The sequence below is a fragment of the Pinus tabuliformis genome, chromosome 8 (assembly GCF_031772625.1).
Source record: "Pinus tabuliformis cultivar Carrire ecotype Pingquan chromosome 8, CPIR1, whole genome shotgun sequence".
Lineage (NCBI taxonomy): Eukaryota > Viridiplantae > Streptophyta > Pinopsida > Pinales > Pinaceae > Pinus > Pinus tabuliformis.
Window position 1 is genome coordinate 2,007,979,432 of NC_142294.1, and position 18,035 is coordinate 2,007,997,466.

Below are 18,035 nucleotides of genomic sequence, written 5' to 3' on the forward strand. Positions count from 1 at the left end.
AGAACACCAGCCAAACCTTATGGTCTTTATCTAAAGGATCAATGGCTTCAATTCCAAATAAAAACATTGGCACAAAGAGGCAAAATTCCTTTCCAAGACTACAGATAGTTCATGGATTTGTGTGAGCAAAGAACCTCCAAGGACAAAGCAAAGATGGCAGAGTTCTATCTACACAACATGGCCCCCATAGCCCTGAATGTGTGGGACCCCAATGCCAAGCTAGTGGATTTGTAATTAATGGCCATGGCATCATGGATGAACCGTGAAGAATTGAGGGCAGCAGAAATAAAAAGACTGATGATAAAAGACCAAAATGAACCATTAATGGTAAGAGTTGAGCCATCAAATCCTATGGAACTCATCAGCACACACAATCTGCTTGCCAGTGACCCTTAGATTTCCCCTAAATATCTAGCCAATTAGGCACAAGCCATTGCACACTTTGAAGATATGCTTAGGCTATTTGGTGATGACGGTGTGCATGCATGCATGAGAATATGGAACACCCTACCCCACATCTTGCAGATCAGAGAATATCATTCTCCCATGAGGCTGAGGGAGGCATTGAAAAGAGGGCCAATGTACAAGCACACCATGCAAAGGCTGAAGGTCAACTGGATTGGCCTCAAACTGGTCCTCCACTCCTATTACACATGCTGGAAGGAAGAAGATAAAAAGAAGAGAAGGAGAAGTGGAAGGACATAGACAGAAAGGTAGGATTTTATGACGAACATGAGTAGACCATATCAGAATCATGGAATTCTAGGGAGGCCACCGAGGCCATAAAAGATGAAGAGATTGACTAGGTTGCTCAGAGGATGAGCAACACCTTCAGTAGGGGGTGATGATGAGCCTCATAAATGGGTAATTATATGGGATCATTTTACCTCCTAACCTAGTCAAATCAACCATTCTCTTAGCTTATTATATGAATTTCTGATTATATTTATGCTTATAGGGTGAGTTGAGTTAGTTATTATTCCATGTGGTCTAAAATGTATTTAATGCAGATTATTGATGGATTTTGAGGTCAAAGTCAAGGATTTAATGGTCAAACGGCAAAAATAACCCAAAGTAGACAGAGGAGAGGAATTATAGGAGGGAATCCCCCTAATTTATTGCTCCTCACTTCGAATTCCCCTTCATTCAGCTCGGAGTACAAGAAGTCGAATCATGCACTAGAAGGCAGTCGAGCAAGTGGAAGATGATTGAGAGTTATCTCGAGTTTTGGGAGCCAAGCCTCCCTAATTTTATGGAATCCATTGGTAGCCTTAGATGTATAAGTAGAGAGGCCTAGGGCCTCACTAGGGTAAACTTTTTTTTTCTTGTGGAAACTCTGCTCAAATTTCGAGCTTACTATTTTGTGACGGTTTTATGTAATCTTGCTATTTTTTTTATAATGAAGCTGGAATCCTTTTTGATCTAGCACTGAGTTACTGTAGAGGGCTGAAGCTCTTGGGTTAGGGCCGAATCCAAGCAACCAAGATTCTCTTTACTTGTATTTGTATGCTTTACTTCAGTTTGTAGATTAGTTTGTTGTTAGATGTATTTCTCTTATGGTTAAGAATAGGTTGCTTTTGATGATTTAGTAGCTTGCTTCGATTTGTACTTTCTGTAGCAGGATAAGTAGTGGTTAGAGAAGATTCAAGAGGCTAGAAATAGTGCCTTGGCCTCTCTTCCTCCCTCTGGGACCATGATTTGAGGAAAAGACTCTCTCGCTGCCCCAAAAACACAAATTTTCCTCATTCCTAGGACTTCTAGTGTTTGTAGCTCTCTAGTAGGTTGATAGTCCAGTCTTGCTTTTCTTTAGATATTTTGTATCATGTTCACTTCTTGATTTACAAATAGTCCTTTTTCATGCTTTCCTTTCTTACAAACTTTCCCTGCATTTCCTTCTATACATCATAGTTTAGGCCATTTTAATGCAAAACTCTGTTTTTCCTAGGATGCACTCATTTCATTGGTTGCTTAATTTTCTTGGTTGACTGTCAGTTTCTATGTAGCAGATCTCTTCCAACAGTAGGCCAACTTACCAGCAATCACACCCTCTATCCGATCCATGCCCTATAGGTCTCCCAAACCTCACCCCAATTCTGCCCTAGTTTCCTGCACTTTTCATAAAACTTCTTCCTCTCTCCTTGAGCAAACCCAATCATGTTTCTCACCCCTTGTGATTCATGGTAGACCTTAAGCACCCTAACACCTTATTCCAACCTTCATCCACCTTTTCCACCCACTCTCACACCCTCAAAACATCGAAAATTGCTCTCGGCCTCCTCCTGTAGTTTTTCCTGTAGGCTCTCTTTTGAAGGTTGAGTGTGGGAAAAGCCTCCAGAAGGCCACCTAAGACCTCCTAGGATCCATCCACACCATCCTACATCCTCCCAAGCTCCAAAAATACCCTCTAATGCCACCTGTTCTATGCCACACTCACACACAATAAATTAGATGCATGATAAATTCACATAAAAATCCAAAAATATGGTTTTTGCTTATTTACTTCCAGAAATAGCATGGTTAGATGTTGTTTACTTCCTTGAGTAGGTAATGGCATTTATTTCATGGTTTTCATAGTGTTTTTGGCAAAAGTAGAATTAGCTTGTTAATTAGGGTCTAGTAGGTTTTGCTTTACATTCCAGTCTTTCTCCTTTCTGTAGTTAGAATAGCATATGTAGAGTAATCTTTCTTTCCTTTCACCATACATAGAGCTTCTTCTAAAATCTATAGAAGTTGGCTTGAGCTCCTAGTGATCTTGCGCCGGCTGACTAAGTGACAACCTACAGTGAGAACTAGTACTTGTGCATATAGCACCGACACTTCCAAGTTTGTTACAAACTACCAGGTTGATAAAAGTAAAATTGGAAGCCTAGGAGTTGCAACATTCTTGCTGTAATACTGGCGCTCACCAGGTAGCACCACCTTGGCTTGGTCCCTCTTTTTGCAGTTTGGGGGCGCCTTTTCCTTACTTTGGATTTGCAAATCCAAATTCCTGCTTCTTTTGTTTAAACTTTTTCTCTATCTTGACAGCATACTGATACATCGCACTAAGCGAGGAGATGTCCAAGAACTCCATATCATCATGGATGTACTTGTGTAGACAGCCATGGTACTTGAGCACCAAATGCCACTCAGTATCCTTGATACCCAGCTTTGTGTGAAGGGTATGGAAAGTATTTGTGAACTATGGCACATATCGGTCCCTTCCTTGCTATAGCATGGTCCACTTTATGTATTTGTCTTCATATCTCCTGACACGGTAACATTGTTCCTTGATGGCATCTCGGAAAGAATTCCAAGTGTGTGGAATTGAAAATAGTGAGGGTTCACTCTTGTTGGAGAGGTAAATCCCCTCTGCGGACAGAGGCGATCCCACTAGCCCAAAATGGGTCTAGCAACAATCAATTAACGCTACCATGCAAGTTCCTAGTTGCAAATTGAAAGTGGATTATGAGAACCAAACTGGTGTCCAATGCTAGTGTCGTAGACGAGTTGATACTCCCGTTCCCTTGCTCCGGCAGGTCACGATCCTCACGATCTCCGCGAATGGATACCTGCACATGCAAAGAACGAAGCGAATACAAGCATAAAATCCACTAAATACAACTATATTGCGGTCAGAAAAGACATAGATCAAACATTATCATAATGAACAATAAGATCGGAACCATAATGATAGCCGTTTATTAATGAATAATCAACAGAGAAAAATACAACCAAAGTTCTGGCGTTGAATCTCTCCTCTGGCTGGGCGAGCAGCTACATATGTCTTGCAATAGACCTTTCTCTCTCTTTGATTATGAATACACAGCTTAGACTTCTGGCAGCATAACCTCCCTATGCTCCAAGACTCTTACTATCACTCCAGACAAGCGTTATCACTACTAGCACTATCACCACTACTTCAAAACACTAGCTTGTCAAATGCATGAGGACAGACTTTTATAGATGGAGAAGGGGAGGAAGATACAATGAATCAAGACACCCATTATGGATTGGCATTATCTCCAAAAAGCCGCTGTGGATAGATGATGAATCTCGACATCTAGAAGATTAGCTTTATCCTCAAAAGACTTCATGACTTGAAGGGAAAAAACATCCGGGCGTGCGTTTGTTAAAAATCTTTTCCAAAGCTGGTTGGCGCGGGTGTTACTCTAAGACAGAGCGCCAATGGGCGTGCCTTCTTTTGAGGATCTCCTTCAATGGCGCGGGTAGTACACTGTGGACCTGCGCTAATGGAAAAAGGGCACTTTTCAGGGATATTTTGCAGGAGGTGTCTTCAGGGCACATGAAGTCCATACCTAGGGGAACATAATGCAAGTGTTTTTAAGTTATGTCACTGCTCACAGGTCCCGAAATGAGTCCTCCAAAGTACGGGAAAGGGGTAATAGGGACGGTGACCAATGGTGACAAATTACTGTGTAACAACTCTCATCCATTTGTTCACAGTAGGTTTCCCACTAATCCTTGACATGTGGGGCGGCTTAGAAGTGCAAAAGTAATATTTTCCCGATTGGAAAATTCATAAACTTAAAAATATCATTCAATTATATATTTAACCATTTATCTATGATGTCAGTATCTATTAGGCCTTCAAATATGGGAATATTGAAGTTAACTTATACATTAAAAGGAGTGGCACCTCTAGAGTGGCTGCTAGATGAAGATGCCTCGCCTGTGGGTAGTTGTCAAAAGATCTGAGCAAAGTTATCCATCATCGCATCCCTCTATCACTTAAGGACTTCCTCGAGCAACATTTTGAAAGGATCTCCTACACCCTTGTCTTTTTTTTCTTCCGCAATGGGAGTTCCCTAACTCCTTATACCCTTACCTCATTGGGGAGATGCAAAGAAAAACAAAGAAAGAGAATACCTCTCTGATACCACTGATCCAAACTTAAACAAGAATGCAACAACTTACAGCTATAATCATAAACACAGAGATGCAATAGAAAAGAACTTCATTTCATTAATAGAAAAATACCGAACTATGCTTATAGACAGAATGGAAATAAGATAGTTCGGGAAATGTTAGCTTATCTATGAGAAGATATGAGGCGGCTACATGCCCTTGAACTATGTTACAAATAGGCTCAAGGGCCTATTTATTATTCGAAAACATGAGAAAACCCTAAACAACCAAAACCCTAACCCCAAGAGAAGTAACACCAAGCGTTTGTGGGCTCCGTTGGGGTTAGTTGGGTAGCCAACTTCTCGGAGTCGTAACTTGGTCATATTATCTCCGTTTGGCGTGTTATGTTCCTATACCAATAGGTGTCATAATTTATGATTGACTTAGTTTATCTATGTAATATGTACATACCTTTTCATTCTGCAAATTTTTTCCATATTCAAAAAATTAAAAAAAAAAAACATAAAAAATGTAAAGAGGGTATGTACTAAAAGAAAAATCAAAGGACAAAAAGAAGCAAAGGATTGAAAAAGAAATGAAAGAAAATGAACCCCAAGAAAAAGAAAAGGACCATGAAAGTGTACAAGTCCCAATGCCACTACCATTTACTTTGACAAAAAATGAAAATGTTGTGTGCAGCTTGTCACTTATGCCACAATCGATGAATCGTCAAATAGTGTAAACTTGGCTATTTCATGTTTACAATTTGTATGTCTATAGATAGAGAATAAAATCTGACCAAACAATGTAATCTTGGCAGATAATTAGATTAGGTAGAGTGAATAAAAGGAGCTCAACTATTTAATCTGAGCCCTTGGATGTAATAAGGTTAGACTTAGATAGGTTTCCATTGTAAAAGAAAAGAAAAGTTTGATAAGGGTTTGCCAGTTTAAGTACACCCTAATAAAGAGTAGAAAAAATGGTAGGATGTGTAGATGGGTAAGTAGAGGAATGGTTGCAGAATAGTGCATGATGAGTAGTTAAAACTCATATCATTTACTTTCATCATCATGTTGCTCTAAGAGTATGGATAATAAGGAAACATTTACATAAAGTCAAGTGATTAATTTCCCTACAAGAAAAAATCAAAGTGCCTAAAAATTTAAGTTAAAGGGGCTCAAAAGATTTCTCTAACTTCTGGAGGGACCGACCCTCGGCCCAATAACTTATAAGGGTTAAGCACTTCAACCTATTTACAAACATTCACTCCCTCCATAAACATTCATCTCACCTAAAACTCCCTTTCCCTAAAGTAAAAATTACCATTTACTTAGGGAAAGTAATAAACCTTACCTAAAACCCCTTGTTTACATAAAAACCCATAAAAGAACATTAATCCTAAGTTATAATGTTTAAATGCGAAAATATGAATATATTTCGATACATTTTACTTAGCACATTCTTATCTCCGTTTCCATTTCATATTAACATCAATTTATTATAGTTAACTGCTGGAAAATACACACCGTCCTCGTATATATTATTAAAATCCCTTATGTTAATATCTTGCCTCGGTTTGAAATATAAAACTTAGTAACGAAATAATCAGATGGATTAATTAATTGATATATTAATTAATCTATCTACGATCAATTAAGACCTATAACCCTCTGCTGCATTAAAAAAGGAATTAATTAATCAACCTGCGATTAATTAAGATCCTTCCTCCAATCATATTTCCCTCTACGTCGTTAATCTCCCTAATCTGCATTTATTATCCCGTCGAGTCCCTGGATTAAATTCCAATCAAATCCCTTCCCCGACCACCATACGATCTGACCCCTTCAGATCTAACAACTGACGCTCATATTAGGGAGCCTCCGATGTCGATCTTTACCCACTTGATGTGAGCGGTTTTACTGTTTGCCCCGCCACTACATGTGGCCCGATGAATGGTGTCAGGCATACCTCTCCCAATATCGCCATACCCTCATAAGCGGTGCGACAGATGCCACTTACCGCCTCCGCTTACTGCCTTCACTAAACGACAAAGCATCATTTCTGTCAATTGGCAGCAACTGTCACTTTCTAGGGCCAACTATCACATTTCCATTATACGTGCCAAAAGTATTGACTTTGCCAATAAACCCAAAAATACTCATTGTTTTTTTTTTACCAAGAAAAGAACCTTTTGTTCTCCATACACACTAAGAGTACATTCAAGCCATCACCCTACTTCCAATCGTCAACCTCCAGAAGCCGTTGAACTCTAGATTGTCATTGCAGACCCGTGCGCTCCATGCAAACAGTGCACCAGAGCCATTTGTCCCTCCATGCAACCATAACCAGGTATTTACCCCATTTCAACTAAGAAACCTTGTTTTCCATACTGAACCTGAACTAAATTGTTGTAAAAATTAAGTAATTTAGTGAAATTAAGTTGTTTGACAGTCTTGGCACTCTGTGAGACGACCCATTTTTTACAACCCATCTTTCCATAATTCCCTAAAAATTCTCTGCCCTCTTCCTTGAATCCACAAGAACCAAGTATGGACGTGCCAGTCACCTTAAATGTCATGCCAGTGACCACTGCCCACAGAGATTTAGACCATCTTCCCATGGCTGACAAAGATTTCCAGGTAAAAGACCTCACCTTTGACGAAACCCATCTAAAATTGCATTGCAAACACTGAGATATCTACTTGAACCATGCAGATAATATAAGCCTTTGGGAATCAAACCTGCCCAAGTATCAACTCCCTAGTGTTTATGTCTTCCCAGAAATTTTTCATTACTGCAATGCAAACTATGACCCTATTATGAAAGTTGTAATGTTCCCAGACCAGAAAATCCTATTCACTCTTACAACTGAGTCCATAAACGAGATGTTACAGTTGTAGCTTGGTCAATACATCACCCCCCTGTCCATTGCTGATTTACTTGAAAGATTCTCCAAGCTGTCTAGTTCCAGAAGTACTCAAATCCTCCAGAATTTCATTTCTAAAGAAAAACACATGCCAAAGGACCCCCGTCCTTACATGTCAATCTTATTTTCTGATCTACGCAAAGACATCACAACAATGCTATCATACATTTTAGGTTCTACCACTAATGAATATGTAGATAAGACTATTTTTGCTGGCAGGTCTATTTTTACCCCCGGTCAACCTCTTGCAGTCAAGTTTGATTATGAAACATTTATCGCAGATAAAATGCATGATCAGTTTATGAGACTTGAAAATGAAAGGGTATTCAAGTATTCATTAGTCATGTATCATTTTTTTCTCTACTACCAAACTGATAAGTTTCCCTTCTCTGTCTAAAAGCTTGATACTAGAGGGAATCCTAGATCTGTCATCTTCTGGACTACTCTATTCCACAGGTCTTGTTATTTTCACTATCCATACACAGATTTTATTGACCTATTTTTACATCCACTGACTACAATGTTATTAGGAAGTCTTGCTCCCAGAATTAGTGCAGACATTAAGAGGATTCTCCAGCTATCCAAATAATACAAAGTAGGGGATTGGTACTTGTACCAAAACCATACTGAAATCAGAATTTATGGGTGTGATCTTCCTCCTTACAAGTTACCTAGATATCTCCCCATGCGATTATTTTCTCTAGAGTACTATAAGCAAATGATCAATTCTGATGAGATTTACTTTGTCAAAACCAAGAAGAAGGCCCAACTAAGAATAAAGGATCATCTAGACCCATTTATTGCAATAACAGAGAAGCACGAGAGGAGGCAAATGAAATCCTCCAAATATTGAAGTTAAAACAAAGCTTCATATCGTCCTATGACCCCCACAGATTCATTTGTAATAGAAGGCAGAAACATAAGCTATCTCCTTATATCCACCATAGGATCCTAGAAATTGAAAAATATGCCAATCAATCATAATTGGTGGAAGGCACTCTGATAGATCAAGATAGCACACAAGTTGAAGTTGACAATGTAATGGTGGACTTAGAAAGAAGGTTTGATGAAGATTCATTTGTACAGGTGTTTGGAGAAACTTCATCGCGAAATCAGTCACAGGAACACATCACATAGCCATCAGAGCAACAAGGAACCTCAGAACAGGCAGAAAATTCAAAACAACAAGAAGAGTCAGAACAAGCTGAAATGTCAGAGGAGCTTGCTCAACTTGAACAAATCATGAGCAAACCTCCTGTTTTACAAACTCCTCTAAATGAGGAGAAAATTTTAAAAAGAAGCCGAGATGAGGCCACTCCTTCTACTATGCCTATTGATCAAAATTTTGTTAAAAGGCAAAGGTTAAACCCCTATGCAAAAGAAGAGTATATTGAGGAGACCACAGGCAATGCAGTGGAAGAAAGGATAAATAGTATGTAGACTATTCCAACTGGTGGGACACCATCTACTTCACATATACAGACATTAGAAAGACATCAAAGAATAGAGGTGTCTTATTTTAGGGCTCCCTCTAGACAGAGCCTGGACATTAAAGGAAAGTATAAAGAAATTAAAGCAAAGAATGAGAAACTAAAAGCTCAAACCTATGCTCACTACCTCAAAATGGCTCCAACTAACCAAACCAGGTTTATGTCAGCTTTTGACATAAAGGAAGGAAAAATGTAGAAGAGATTCCTCAAGCCAACTATGCAACAACCAAGATCCATGGCTCATTACTTAAAGATTGATTTTGAAGTTTTGGCAAAGGATATCCATTCTATTGGCCAAATAGAACTGCACCAGTAGATTGATGAAATGGTCTATTCTAGATTGATTAATAAGGCCATCACAGCACATCAATTGCCAAAATCATTGCACAACACCACAACACAGCTGCAACTGGAAAAGGCCTCCTATCTAGCTAAAGACACCAGGATAAAAACTCTAGAAGACTTGGTGATAGAATTGGGACATGATCCCAAAGATGTCAAAGTAGTTGAACAACTGATTAGAAAGAAAAATGATGATATAGCTTCATTGAAGAAGTAGCTTAAGATCCCTCCTCTCCACCATCCTCAAACTGCAGAAGTCATAGAGAAACAAAAGGAGGAAGAACTTATGGACCTAGTCCTTAAATTAAATGATCAATTAAAAGAAACTGAAAAGGAATTGGAAAAAGAAATACAATCTAAGAAGAGTGAGCTGGGCACCGCTCCTTAGACTATCATACCCATAGTTTCTACAACAGTACCCTCCACTCTGGTAGCTTCTTTGGCATCAACACTTCCACCAATGACAGCATTGCCAGTAGCAAGGACTATTCCAACCATAGGTACATCAAATAGTGCAGGGACATCAACAGAAAAAGCAGATGAGATGATTAAAGCCATGGAACAAATGAGTATCTAGGCCACAAAATTGAAAAAGTTGAAAGAACAAATATCAAGTATGGAAACAAACTATGAACTTGCACAAATTCAGAACAAAGAAGAATAAAGGTAAAACAAAAGAATGGAGGAAAGAATCAGAGTCTTGGAGAAGGACTTGACAATTGAAAAACCACTGGGAGACATGAGAAATATATTGTGGGCCAATATCATTGATTACATCAATTATATTTGGCCTTCTATCCAGGTAATTTTTGAACAGACTGAATTAATAAAAATAGTTGTAAAAGCTATACATAAAACTAAAGAAGAACTGGGAGATAAGCTCGGAGAGGGAAATCAGTTAATTGATTTCTTGAACAGCAGGAACAGGTACCAACTAGATGAGTTAGAGATTGAAGATAGAACAACTACTATTATTGAAATAAAGAAAGTTCTTACTAAAAGGAACTTAATGCTTAACTTAGAGAAAAGGTGTCAGAGTATTCAGGCAGATATAGATAGCTTCATGTTGAAGTATGGCATTTTGAGAGAGAAAGGCCTTCCTAGTCCACTGGTTATACATGATAAGTTAATGACACAGGAATATTATATTGAAAGGCTAAGTAAACAGGCCAAGAGTCAAGCAAGTTCTTCAAGAGTGAAAGCATTACCTACAGGAAAGGTACTTTATGATAGCCTGGAGAATCTATTTTACATAGAACATGAAGTAAAACATCTGTTCGCTAGCAGGCCCAATTTTGCTAAGTACACAGAAGCTGATGAAGTTTATAGGAAGATGATCAGGATAAAATTACCATATAATGAATGGTGGACCAGTTTGGCTGATTTACTGTGAAGTTACTCTAGTAAATCTGTGAAGTAAAAAATATTTACCATGGCAATTTTGGTAATACAGGATGAAAGGATGTAACATTACAGGTAAATAGTATCAGCACAGGTAAATAGTATCAATAGGTGAAGATAAGAGTGAAATCTAGCACATAACTACTAAGGCAACTGCAAGACCCAAATCCGAGTTCCAGTATCCGGCACATTCATAAATAAAGGGACAATAAACAATATGTTTTCCATCTATCTCTATCTTTGTGTGGAAGATAACTTTTGTTTCCTCGAAAAAATCTCATATAGTTATAAGATATTTTGTAATATTTTTGTATAAATACTTCACAAAATTAAGTAATTAGGGTGGATTAAAAAGAATTTCTGTAGACTTTTGTTTTGAACTAAAGGAGCTATTCTGATAAAGGCTGGATAAGTTTACTGGATTAAATAAAGCTGAGGACATTTCACTCGATTCATGTGCACTGTGGGAGACAAATAAGTATCATTTCTCTGAGTTTGAATATTGTTTTCCTTTATGTTTTGAAATATCATATGTGTTTTCTCATAATTCTTAAAAGAAAACAAGGAATAATATCATCAAAATTAGCTTAAGTGCTCTCTGTTTTAACTGTTCGCTTATTTAATGTTTTCTACTAAATTGCTTAAGTCCGGGAATTCTTAATTTCTCCCTCACTTCTGTAATTCATTCCTTCTATTGGTCCCTACTATAGGATTCTTAATTACCCTTGCTATTTGCCAAACTTCCCTTCTTCATCTTAATCCCTATTAAGGATTCTTCATTGCCCTTGGCCTTGGTTAAGATTTCCATCCATTAAGACTTTCAGGTTTATCCTTGCTATGCTAGCTTGCCTTGTGAACTCTTACCTAGGTGATTAATCAAATCCTAATAAACCTTTCCTACTTGACTCCATAGCCCAATGGCTTGAATACTTGCTCCACCTATCTATTTCCCTAATTCCACCAAACAAATCAAAACAAATCCCTTAAGCATTAATAGCTAGCCTAATATCATATCAAAACAATGCTAAATAATAAAGAGAGAGCCCTCTCTGAGTGTAGATTGGCTAGGATCTATACTTAAAATATTGGTTTGTAGTTACCTTGGATCCTTTCTTGCTTTCAAATAACTTCTAAGGAAAATCTGAGTGATAACATAGTGGCGACTCTTCTGCGGAAGAACAAATCCTCAGTTAAAATAACCTTTGAGAAAACTAAAGGTTTAATTTAGAGCATCTTAAAGGATTGTTAGAAGTTATTGTGAACATTCATAAAAGAGAAGCATTTAAAAGACTTGAAATCCGGCTTCAGGGAAAACACATTACACCAGGGCTAACCCTAATCCAAATCCTCCCCTTGTGTTTGAAAATCCGAACTTGATTCCAAGAATCATTATAAGACAAGAGAGTTTAGTCATCCTTAGACCTTTGTTTAGATCACATTCATGCCCTGTTGAGTGGCTTTTCTTAGAAGACCTTCCTTTTGACGAGTATTTTGAAACTTCTCTGTTTAGAACCACATCTGATAGTGAACTATTGGACTTGGTCCAAGATCCATAATTCTTCAGAGAACTTGAAATCCAATGAGCCAACTTGTCAATTGATCGAAATCTATAGAACTCCCCTCAGTCATCCCTTACCACTGATAGAACCCCTGAACTTTCTGAAACAGCTTCACTTTCTATTAGTTCATCATTATTCCCTCACTTTTCTGAAGTCCAGTCCACCCCTCCATTCATTCCTTCACTTCCTCTTCAGCCAATCACCACTCAACATCCCACCACTACCTCTAGTTCTTCCTCCACAACCCAAACACCCCCTGTTACCCCAACTCCAGTTCACACTCCTACCCAACCTAGAATCATGGCCAATAGATATGCTCCCCTTGTGATGCCTGCTCCCCAAGGTGCTATGCCACAAGAATATCAGAGTAAAATTGTTACTTTTGATGGCATTAGAACATACACAGCACAACAACACACTAGGAAAATGACAGACTACTTTGAACTTCATGAGATTGACATAGCAGATGTCCAAATGAGAATTTTCATCCAAAGTCTGGCTGGGGAAGTGAGAACATGGTTTATATCTTTAACTCCTCAGAGCATAGATAGTCTAAGAGTCCTTTAACAACAATTCTTGAATAGGTGGGAAAAGAAGGAGGACCCGCTTCAAATTTTATCTAAATATGAAAACCTTAAAAAGGGGCCAAATGAAACTGTTCAGGATTATTGCACTAGGTTTAATAATGTATATAATTCCATTCCACTTGACCTTAGACCTCCACCTGGCTTAGCCCTGATCAAATTTTCAGATGGATTTGATACATATATGGCTTTTCAATTAAGAGAAAGAAATCCCCCAACTCTGGAAGAAATGCAGAGTGTGGCAATAAGCGTTGAAGCTAATCTACTTGCTAAAAGAGCCAGAACCAGAAGTGAGAGAAGAATACCCTTGAAAGAGGAAACTTCCTGCTTTGACCAAAAAATGGATGCTTTGGCCAAAGGAATGAAAAGATTGATGGACTGAATTGAAAATATTGAAAGGAAACCTCACTAGGATAACCAACAAGCTAATCCAGTGAGAAATTCTATCTTTAGGAGAAACTAGAAACAAAACACTGGCAAGAATGGTCCTAGTCAGAACTTTAAACCATCTTTCCAAGAAAACTATGTAGAGGCCTCACACTTAGAAGATCCTGAACAAGATACTCAAATTAATTTGATTGGTCTAGATGATGAGGAAAATGTTTTCCTAACTCACGATGACCAAGAATCATACATGCTCCAACAATTCCAAACCCAAATAGGAGAATCATTTGATTTTAAATAGGGGTATGACTTTGCGATTTTTGAGGTACATAAATAGTACAATTTAAGAAACAAAAGAAATATTGATGTCCCAGAACAAAACTTGAAAACTATTCCTAATCAGTCTAAGAAAATCAAAATAGCTCCAATGACAAAAACTCTTCAAATCCTTTCTAAGTCAAATCAAAATCCCCCTAGTCCCACCATTGAAGATGTAACTGATAATCAGCCCACTGATGAATAACCCTCCAATTCATTTCCCTACAAGGAAACACTTGAAAAATCTCCAAATATTATATTAGAAAACCCAACAAAAAATTCTCCAAACCCTGAAAAGCAAGAAAACATAGCTGCCAAAGTTTCAAACATTCCAATAGCTAAAGCACCTTTGTCCTTTAATCTGGGGGCGGAGGTTGCCAAACTCAAAATTTCAGTTCCTTTGATAGAATTGATTAAACATGAAACTTACAGATCTCAAATTAGTAAATCTCTGAACTTTGTTGAAAATGAAGATTCTGTGAATCTATTTGATGACCAAACTGAGCTAATTTTTGGACCAGATGTTAATGGAAAGACAATTGAAGGAGGGATAGCACCCTTTTATGTCAGCCTCAACATCCATGACAAAATCTTACATAATGCCTTGGTTGACTCTGGTGCCTCACATAATCTCATGCCCAAGTCTGTTATGGAGAAACTTAACTTAGACATCACTAGGCCTTATAGGGATTTATTTTCCTTTGATTCAAGTTACGTTAGGTGCTTAGGGCTTATAAAATATTTGTGTGTCTCCCTAGTTCAGTACCCTGCCAAAACTATACTCATGGACATTGATGTTGCTGATATACCATCCAAGTATGGCATGCTATTATCAAGATCTTGGGGTACTAAACTCCAAGGATCTCTGTAATTGGATATGTCTTATGCTACCATTTCAGTCTTTGGACATCCCAAGAAATTGTATAGAGAAACTTTCATGAAGTATGTAGTGAGTAGTTAGGAGAAGCCCCAGAACTTTCCTATATATTCAGTACATTCTAACATGGATTCTTTTATTCTTTACAATGTTGAAACTAATTGAGAAGATACTCCAAGTGATAGAACAAAAGAACCAAAAGAAATTGCAAAAGAAAATTCAAATGTCCAAATTCATGAGATATCAGATAACAAAGAAAATCTAGATGCCCTAGTTAAGAAGGATTCCACTACCCCAAATGAAAATTATGAACATGAAATCTTATGGCATCTAGAATTTGATGGTTCAGTAAACAAGCTAGGTGCAGGAGCAGGTGCATGGATTTATAATTTATAGAATGATCATGCAGAAGGTCATGACTATACGTTAAACTTCAAATGCACAAACAATATGGCAGAATATGAAGCACTCTTGTTAGGTCTTAAACTGGTTAAAGGGTTAGGAGCTATAAGGATATCAATTATGGAAGATTATGAATTGATAGTTAAATAAATTAATGGTGTCTACCTAACTAGGGACCCTAGACTAGGATTTTATAGAGGTACAATTGTAGAAATCCTTAACACTTTTTTAGAAACCAATCTTGCCATTATCCCCAGAAAACATAATATGCAAGCTCACAATTTGGCCATGTTTTCAAGTACCTGTAAGTTTCCCTTCTAGCCCAACCATCAGTACACTGCTGAGGTTAGGCATAGACCAGCTATTCCTGAAAACTTAAAGAACTAGCAAGTATTTGAAAATGAAAAATAGATTAACAATTTTTTAACTTTAGATAATGAATTTGTAAATACCAACATAGACACTAACATAGCAGTGAATTTTGATTTCTAAAATAAAGTAGAAATTGATAAACTAGAAGAAGATCAAATAGACAGACCGCATCCTACACAATTCACAAAAACAGATATTCAAGATTTAAAACAAATGGAAATTGATGAAGTAATTGATGATGAAACCAAAGTCATAAACCTCAAATATAATTTCTTACCCAAAGGATTAACTCCTTTGGAGGACTTATTCGAATCAAATGATATTCCTAAAATGCCTAAAATGGAACCTTTGAAATCAGACACTGAGGAATGTAATATAGGATCTGAAGAGAATCCCAAGCTAATAAAACTGTCTAAATCATTACCTCCCAATGAAAAACTGAAATATATGGAACTGATGAAGGAATTCCAGGATGTTTTTGCCTGGTGTTATGACGATCTAAAATCGTATGGTATTGGCATTATACAACACACTATCCCTTTAAAATAAGATCAAAAGCCCTTTAGATAGAAGCTTAGAACAATTAACCCTATTCTACTACCTTCTATTGAAAAGGAAATCAAACAAATGTATGAAGGAGGAATTATTGCACCCATTAGGTTTTCAGATTGGGTATCTAATCTTGTCCCTACAAGAAAGAAAACTATAGAAATAAGACTATGTGCTGATCTTAGGAATTTAAACAAAGTTTAGCTCAAAGATAACTATCCCCTACCAAAAATGGATCACATATTTGTTATAGCTCCAAATCTCACTCTTATGGTTTGTGATGCTACACGCATGGCCTAGGGCAACCCCTCCTTCCAGACCTGATCCAAAAATTTAAAAAACAGTGTTTTATCCCTTATACGTGACATTTCCTTGAGTTAAATGCATGTATACACGAGTAGGAATATACCCAACCCACATATATGTATTAAAACACTTAAAAAAATATAAAACTCCTTAATTTCGGGTGGAGATCGTGGGTTTTACCTGCTGATCACCTATTAGTGCCCGTGGCCCAACTGTTCCCAACCCACTTTGGCTTCCCAAAATTCTTCGATTAATGTCGCCCAATCTGATAACCCCAAAGGAAATCAGAATTCCAATGGGAAAAAGAAAGGACGAGGTAAGAAAAAAACCAGGATGGGAAGGTTGACGCAAATAAATCCGGCAATAATGCTGGTGGTGGTAGAAATGAGTCTATAAAGAAAGTCAAGTTTCCATGCAAGTTTTGCAGTGGAGACCATTTATCTCACCTCTGCCCCAAGATTGAAGATTCTCAACACTTGTTAGGGTAGCAAGGGACTTCTAGTTCTCAAGCTGTGTTAACCAACCTTTTCCCCAAGGGCAGCGACTTCTTGCTGGCGCGAGTTCAAACCCTGGAACCTCCACAGGGGGCAACCAGGAAGGGGAAAAATCATCAAATGTTTTCATGATGGGTTCCAACGTCCATGTGGCTACTCGGTCACGTGATTACGGTTAAGCCGAAACTTCCAAGGACAAGACTGTTCCCGGAAATACCGACCTTCATATTGAGCAACCCCCTGTTGAGACTATACCACGGACACCGAAAGGTTCCGCTAAACGCGTGACTATTAATCCTAATGCTAGGGCCGCCTAGAATTACTCCATTGTTGAGGATCTAGCTCAGAGTCCGTGCGCCATGTCCGCTTTAGAGGTTCTCCAGTCGTGTCCAACTCAGCGAAGTGCTTTACTTTCCGTGATTGGGGTAGTCGATCCAACTAATTCTTTAGTGCTCACTTTTGACATGTTAAATGTCAAAAGGCAACTCCCTCATCATATGGCTTTCCAAATGAAGTCTATATACCGGAAAATCAACATTTTTCATACCTTTATCGATGAAGGAGCTTCCATGTGTGTCATGTCGATGTCATGCTGGAAGGCTATTGGATCGCCTTCGGCTGTTCCTTCACCTACCGTCTTGACTGCATTTGATGGTCATTCTCATAAGCTGCATGGGATTATCCCATTCTTTCCCATATGTTTTGGGGGGAAGGTCATCAATATTGAAGTAGAAGTCATAGATGCTAACCTAGACTATAATCTCCTTTTAGGAAGGAACTGGGTATACGAAATGGACACCGTTGTTTCGACTCTGTTTCGTGTCATTTGCTTTCCTCATGAGGGGAAAATCGTTAAGGTTGATCAATTGGATTATTTTCTAGTCGATCCTCAAGAAAGCTCCGACTCTACTGTTCCTTTAGTGGATAACCCTCGTCTTCCTACTGAGAATCTAGGAGTGGGGATGTATTCCTCATTGATGGGTGCCTTTGATCTTCCCTCTCCTTTAGCTAGAATCAATGCCGATTCATCATCTAAGGGGTCTCCTCGAGAAGAGTTCTTCCGAACTCATTAATTTTCAGACCCTTGGACCTTGCCTTCACGTACGACCACATTAGTTGAAGGACAAGTGAATGGAATGGCGTTCCCTATATCTGCAGCTAAGCTTAGATATCAGTCTATCGT